The sequence below is a fragment of the Apium graveolens genome, chromosome 3 (genome assembly GCF_009905375.1).
Source record: "Apium graveolens cultivar Ventura chromosome 3, ASM990537v1, whole genome shotgun sequence".
NCBI lineage: Eukaryota > Viridiplantae > Streptophyta > Magnoliopsida > Apiales > Apiaceae > Apium > Apium graveolens.
Window position 1 is genome coordinate 251,861,778 of NC_133649.1, and position 8,859 is coordinate 251,870,636.

Sequence of the window (8,859 nt, forward strand, 5' to 3'; positions counted from 1 at the left end):
TTCAGCTGAAATTTTCCCATAAATATTATTATTATTATCCCATTTATTATTATCATGAATAATTAAAACACCTTTTAATTATTAATCCTTTTTCTAAACACTTTAGAAATAATTCTCTCTCTTGATTTAATTTCCAAAAATTAAATCCTTTAATTAATAATATTAAGAACTTTTCTTAATTAATTTGTAATCAATTAAATCTCATTTAATCAATTATTAAATTTGCCAATTATTTATTTATTTATTTCATAAATAAATAATTATTAGCCATTATTAATTAATTTCCTCCACCATTAAATCATTCTCTTTTTATGGTGTGACCCTGTAGGTTCAATATTAAGCCAGTAGTAGAAATAAATAATAATAAAACTATTTTATCATTATATATATAAATTCTCTAATTTATTAAATATGATTAATTAATTAATCACATTTATTCTACATCGTGAGGGATACTTCTCAGCATATCGCGACTATCCGGATAATATGAATTCACTGCTTAGAATACCAAGAACCTATTCAATGAATAGTTACCGTACAATAAACTCCTTCTACCCTACAATGTCCCGATTAAATACAAGGCATGGATCTCGTGTCAAGCCTATCTAATTTAATCACTTGCTTACCATTTACTATGCTTAGTTCTATGCAAATTAGAAACTCCTTTCTAATTTCATTCACTCTGGCCAGAGATTCCTGAACTAGCATAAGTGGATCAGCCTTGAACATTCGCTTCCTTCACTGGAAGAGGTAGATCCTTTATTGATCATTCACTATCTTCGTGTAAAAATTCCTATACCCAGTAGAGCCCTAATAATTGTCCCTGGAGACTAAGAACTAAACCAAAGCATAGTTCAGTGTACACAAGATGACTATGATGACCTCAAGTCTAAGGATACTTGTACAACTATCACTATGTGAATAACTGCTGACACGTGAGTGAACTCCATCAGTTGTTCAGTTGTGCGAGTTATGTTCAGTGAACTTATTCTATAATAAGCACATACATACTAGCTATAGTGTCACCACACAAATATCTATGAGAACAGACATCCTTCATAATGAAGCAAACATAGTATGTACCGATGTCTGTGGATTATTAATTACCAGTTAGTAATCCTATGACCAGGAACTATTTAAGTTTAGAGTTATCATCTTTTAGGTCTCACTATTATGATCTCATCATAATCCATAAAAAGCTTTACTCTAAACTATGGTATATCTTATTTAAACACTTAAATAGATAAAGCCCGTAATAAAAACAAAACTAGTCTTTTATTAATATCAATGAAATCAAAACAGATTACACAGGAAGTTATTCCTAAATCCTAATACATGATTGGACTTAGGATATATTCCTTTCAATCTCCCACTTGTACTAAAGCCAATCACTCTGGTATCTAATACCCATCTTGTCTTTATGACGATCAAAGTGACTTTCATAAAGTAGCTTTGTGAGTGGGTCTGCTATATTGTTATGTGTGTCAACTCTATTTCAATACAATACAAGAAATGTTACCGCGCTCCCACTAACCCTTTTGTAGACGCATGGTTCATCTACGTTTTTGATAAAATCAAACTCTTTGATTGTCTTATCAAAACGAATGTTCCATCTTTTGAGAAGCTTGCTTTAAACCACATATGGTTCGCAGCAGCTTACACACTAGGTTTTCATTTCTCTTGGAAAGAAAACCATCTGGCTAATTGCCAGATCTCATAGTCGTAGTAAGCAGCAATCGCAAGCAAAATATGAACTGATTTTAACAGGGCTACAGGTAAAAGGTTTCATCAAAGTCAATCCATTGCCTTTGTTTGAATCCTTTTGCCACAAGCCTGGCCTTATAGGTCTCCACCTAGGCCATCTGCTCTAATCATTCTTTCGTATATCGTATACATAGATTCCTTTTTGGATTTCATGGCACTATGTCATTTCTTTAAGTCAACACTACTCATAGCCTCATTATAGGTCACAGGGTCGTCATCATCAATGATCGACAACTCATTGTCATTTCAATGACAAGGCCATATTACCTCTCAGGTTGGTGAGACACTCTCCCTGACCTACGAATGGGCTGTTCCACAGAAGGTTGTTCAGTCAGAACAGGTGTTTCCACTTGATCCGTAGTAGTTTGTGCTTCTTGAACTTCATCAAGTTCAATGTTGCTCCCACTGTTTCCTTCAAGGATAAACTCCTTTTCCAAGAAGGTAGCATGTCTGGAGACAAACACCCGATGATCGGTGCAAAAGTAATACCCTAAAGTCTCTTTAGGATATCCCACAAAACTGCATTTTACGGATCGAGATTCCAGCTTATCTTGGTCAACTTTCTTGACATAAGCTGGACATCCCCAAATCTTAACGTGTTTAAGACTCGGTTTCCTTTCTTTCCATATCTCATACGGAGTTTGAGGAACAGATTTGGAAGGCACCTTATTCAGTAAATATGCTGAGGTTTCCAATGCGTAACCCTATAGGAATACTGGAAGATTCTCATTGCTCATCATGGACCGAACTATGTCTAACAAAGTTCGATTTCTCCTTTCAGATACCAATCTGGAGGAGTCCACTGGGAGACTATACCATTTACTTTGAGATAATATAGAAACACTCCTTTAAAGTATTCACCACCTCGGTCTGATCGAAGAGTTATAATACTAGGTTTGGTTGTTTCTCCACTTCATACTTATACTCTTTGAACTTTTCAAAGGCTTCAGACTTGTGTTTCATCAAACACATATCCGAATCTAGATCTATTATCCATGAAAGTAATGAAGTATGAAAATCCACCCATGGCTTGCTTAGACATTGGTCCACATACATCTGTGTGTACCATTCCTAGCAAATTTGCAGTCCTGTTTCCATGTCTACTAAATGGAGACTGCAGTGCCACAATAAAGTGAGATTTTCATCATCCCTTTTCTTTTATTAGTTTTTTCAATCTGAAGTAAATTATGTCACATATATTCAGACTATTATTTAAAGTACCACGTCCATAAAGAATATTATCTCTAAGAATAGAACATTCATTATTCTCAATAATAAATGATAATCCAGCCAAGTCTAACATGGGAATAATATTCCTCACAATCGAGGGAACAAAATAACAATTATTTAAAACAATAGTCTTGCCCGTAGGCATATGTAAATGAAATGATTCTACATCTACAGCAGCAACTCTTGCTCCATTTCCCATCAGTAGAATCACCTCCTCTTCTTCAAGAGTCCTACTTCTCCTTAGTCCCTGCAACAAATTGTAGATTTGAGAACCACAGGAGGTATCTAATACCCAAGTAGAAATTTGATTTAATGACATATTCACTTCTATCATGAACATACCTGAATCAGAAGCGGTAGTCTCACTACCCTTCTTCTTCTTCAATTCTGCAAGGTAAACCTTGTAGTTCCTCTTCCAGTGCCCCACCTTGTTACAGTGAAAGCAAACAACTTTGCTCTTGGGGTCTTCAGCTTTTGGTGGAACCGGAGTCTTCTCACCTACTTTCTTCTTCTTGGAAGGGTTCCTCTTCCTTTTCTTAGGATTGGAATCTTCACCAATTAGAAGAACAGAACTCTTCTTAGGGGAAAAATTCCATTTCGCAGTCTTCAACATGTTGTGGAGTTCAGGCAGGCTGACATCCAACTTATTCATGTGAAAGTTCACAACAAACTGCAAGAACGAACTCGGAAGCGATTGCAAGACCAGGTCTTGACTCAGCTCCCCATCCATGGCAAAACCAAGTTGTCCAAGACGTTCAATGAAATTGATCATCTTAAGTACATGGTCATTCACAGATGATCCCTCAGACATCCTACAACCGAACAACTCCTTCGATATCTCATATCGAGCTGTCCTCCCTGCCACATCATACAACTCTTGTAGATGCATGAGGATAGTGTGAGCATCCATATGCTCATGTTGCTTCTGTAGCTCAATGTTCATGGAAGCTAGCATGATGCATTGAGCAACATTTGCATCATCTATCCACTTACGATACACAACATGTTCATTATTATGCGCATCGCTAGCAGGTTCAGTAGGCTTAGGTGAGTCAATCACGTATTCCAGCTTCTCAATCCTGAGAACAATTCTCAAGTTTCGAAGTCAGTCAGCATAATTAGGACCAGTCAATTTGTGAGCATCCAGTATGCTCCTGAGTGATAGTGCAGAAGACATAATGTATATTGTAAATCTGTAAATGATAAACACATAACAACACTTAGAAAATATTCGATTTCATTTTAAAACACTATATGAATCGGATCTTTATTCATAAGTGGCTCCCACTAGTTTATCTAATTTATTCAACCCCCTACGTGAAAAATTAAGCATTCATAATGCTAGTGGGAATAGGGATCCTACATTCCATTACACAACCCCGGCTGTGGCACGAAATGCCATGTAATGTTCAATAGGCAGAAAACTCTTGTCAATTACATCTAATGTTATTCCCTAATCAAACTTTAGCCTCTTGAATAATTGAGTCACGGCTGTGGCACGACAAACTCAATATTCTAAGTCAAGTCTAACCCAACATTTCGTACAATTGAATCAGTCCCCAAAGACCCATGGCTGTGGCATGTAACGACCTTTAGATTCTTATTCAATGTACACATCTCTATGTAATAGACAAGTATTTCTTATTTCGAAATCAAAGCCCTCGGCTGTGGCACTGAAACGACAATGATTTAAAAATAAGAACTACTTTCTATCATGTTGGAAGGCTATGACCGACACAAGCCCATTGTGTCATTGGCCAATTACTACTTGATATTATTTAATTTTAGAGGGATTATATCACGTCACAGTCATAATCATATTATAAAGAAATTCTTCCTTTTAAATTAAATATTTCAAATCAATAATCGATAATCAGATGATTCCCAGATCGGGTGGAGCATTGTCAAGAGGCGTCACTTAATAACCCTTTCTTACAGATAGAAATCTGTTGTTGACAGAATCATCCTTTCTCTCATATCGAAAATTCATATTCAATTACATGTTTCATAAACACAAGAATCTCATGATTGTATTCATAATATTATTCTTAAGGTTATGAAACAATTTCACTATACTAGGTTGTCTAACAAACGCCTTATATTCATTTAAGTTCACCTAAATCTATCATCGCATGATAAACTAAGCATATATCACATATATCAACATGAATAAACATCAAGGTAGGCATGTTACATCATCTAGCATATTGGTCTAAGCATTATACATCTCTATGTATCACATGAAGCATTTAAAAGCAGTTAAAACAGTTAAAAACAGCTTTAAAACACTTTCGGAAATATAAACAGTTCAAAACTTTTTATATAAACTAAAATTTGATCACTCCATTAGATCCGTCTCAGAAAAACGAATCCAACGATATATTGCACGCCTAAAACGGAGTTACGAAACTCCCAGAAAATCAATTTTAATGTGGACAGTTGGGCTGTAACGCATTACAGGAACGCGTTACAAGCCCTGTAACGTATTCCGATGATGCGTTACAACCCTTTTAAGCCATTTAAAAGGTGTAACGCATTCCGTGAATGCGCCACAGGGTGTAACGCATTCCCGGAATGCGCGACACCCCTTTCCGCCGCTTAACAGTTCTCGCACGGAATTCCGTGCACCGTCCCTGTCAACTCGGTTTTTCTCTTTCCATTCCATCACAGACAGCCACAACATTAGATATATAGCAGATGCAGACTATACAAACATATATATATACTATATATACATATATTTACTTATTTAATTACGAATTTTAATTACAAGAACTTCAAAAATTCATAATAAAAAATCTATACACCATAAAATTATGAAAAAAATACCCAGACGATCTACAACACTTGTAGAACCCAGATCAACATTCAAAATTATTCTGAGAAACGATTTATCTATCAGACAAAATTAATCCATGATATAACTTGTAAAAATCATAATTAATTCATACAAGCACATAAAATTCTGAAATTTTTACCACAGATCTATATGCATACAACCTAAGCTCTGATACCATTGTTGGATTTTTAATCGCAGCGGAGGCATGGCAAAACACTTTTACACATATAAAATCCAAATAAAAGCATATAAATCATGGTAAAAATATATGAATCGATTACTAACCTTTAATAGCGATCCAAAAGCAACTGATCGGAGATCCTTAGCAGCTGCTCCTCAAACGTGAAGCACTCCACCGGTATCCACCAAGAAAACGATGTTAAGGAGGAGGAGAGGAGGTGGAGAGAATTAGGTTTTTCTAAAAATTGGGGTTAGAATAAAAATAGGGTTTATAATAGTATATTTATAGGCAAAATTTTCAGCTTAAATTTTCCCATAAATATTATTATTATTATCCCATTTATTATTCTCATTAATAATTAAAACACCTTTTAATTATTAATCCTTTTTCTAAACACTTTAGAAATAATTCTCTCTCTTGATTTAATTTCCAAAAATTAAATCCTTTAATTAATAATATTAAGAACTTTTCTTAATTAATTTATAATCAATTAAATCTCATTTAATCAATTATTAAATTTTCCAATTTATTATTTATTTCATAAATAAATAATTATTAGCCCATTATTAATTAATTCCTCCACCATTAAATCATTCTCTTTTTATGGTGTGACCCTGTAGGTTCAATATTAAGCCGGTAGTAGAAATAAATAATAATAAAACTATTTTATCATTATTTATATAAATTCTCTAATTTATTAAATATGATTAATTAATTAATCACATTTATTCTACATCATGAGGGATACTTCTCAGCATATCGCGACTATCCGGATAATATGAATTCACTGCTTAGAATACCAAGAACCTATTCAGTGAATAGTTACCGTACAATAAACTCCTTCTACCCTATAATGTCCCGATTAAATACAAGGCATGGATCTCGTGTCAAGCCTATCTAATTTAATCACTTGCTTACCATTTACTATGCTTAGTTCTATGTAAATTAGAAACTCCTTTCTAATTTCATTCACTCTGGCCAGAAATTCCTGAACTAGCATAAGTGGATCAGCCTTGAACATTCGCTTCCTTCACTGAAAGGGGTAGATCCTTTATTGATCATACACTATCTTCGTGTACATATTCCTATACCCAGTAGAGCCCTAATAATTGTCCCTGGAGACTAAGAACTAAACCAAAACATAGTTCAGTGTACACAAGATGACTATGATGACCTCAAGTCTAAGGATACTTGTACAACTATCACTATGTGAACAACTGCTGACACGTGAGTGAACTCCATCAGTTGTTCAGCTGTGCGAGTCATGTTCAGTGAACTTATTCTATAATAAGCACCTACATACTAGCTATAGTGTCACCACACAAATATCTATGAGAACAGACATCCTTCATAATGAAGCAAGCATAGTATGTACCGATCTCTGCGGATTATTAATTACCAGTTAGTAATCCTACTGACCAGGAACTATTTAAGTTTAGAGTTATCATCTTTTAGGTCTCACTATTATGATCTCATCATAATCCATAAAAAGCTTTACTCTAAACTATGGTATATCTTATTTAAACACTTAAATAGATAAAGTCCGTAATAAAAACAAAACTAGTCTTTTAATAATATCAATGAAATCAAAACAGATTACACAGGAAGTTATTCCTAAATCCTAATACATGATTGGACTTAGGACATATTCCTTTCAGATGACAACCAAGTGATGATAATGATGGTAAACTGCAGTATCACAGGGGTAGCTGTGGAGTTCAATGCTTTTGATCTGAATGAAGCACTGGGCATCCCGACAGAGAAGATTGTGGAAGCACCCACTTCTCAACAACTGGCTGAATTTATGGACTTTATCAACTACAGTGAGAAGATTGATCTAGCCATGATAAATAAGAAGAATCTTATGAGGGAATGGTCCTTTATGTTTAACACAATCATAAGGGTCTTCACTTGCAGGAAAAATAGGTTATGACAACATCTCTAGTATGGTCCAGAAACTGGTGTACTCCATGGCACATGAGAAACACCTAGATGTTGGAAGCCTCATTCTTGGAGAGCTAGGAACAATGCTAACAATGTTTTTGGTAAGTAGAGGTAATAAAATTTTCTTCCTTAGATTTATCATGTATGTGTTAAATTACAAGGTGAATGATATTTATAAAACACCAGGCATTGATGCAAATCAAGTAGGCATTTGTAAATCAGTCTCCAAAGTTCTATTTGGAAGACTGAATACAATAAATAAGTTAAAGGTAGGCCTAAACCTCACTAACTTTATATTGGATAAGTTTAGAACTTACCCTTACCCCATGCCTAACATGAAAAATAGTGTCATATTTGGTGAAGCTATAGCTCCTGGTCCTCTGCAGCATAAATGCAGAAAAATCCACAAGAGCCTACTACAGCTAAGACCACCTCTTCACAACCTTTAGATGCTAGCAAACCAACTATTCCATTCTCTCAAGAAGAAGAAGAAGAAGAAGGAGAAGGCCGTTGGCGCTTCTGATTCAGGTATTTATGTTATGAGAGTTAATTTATCTACTTATACTTCATGGGTATTAAATACTGAATGTGGTTCTTATATTTGTATAAATGTGCAGGAACTGTGTGGAAGTAGGACATTGATAAAGGGAGAAGTCGACCTATGTGTTGGCCATGAAGCAAAGGTTGTTGCTTTAGCTATAGGGACTTATCATGTATCATTTCCGACTGGGCTTATTTTAGAACTAGATAATTGTTTTTACATTCCTGCAATTTGCAGAAATATTATTTCGGTTTCTTGTTTGGACAAGAAAGGTTTTTCATTTTTGATTCAGAACAATATTTTTTCATTTTCATTGAATAATGTTACCTATGAGGTTGCACGTTTATTTAATGGTTTATA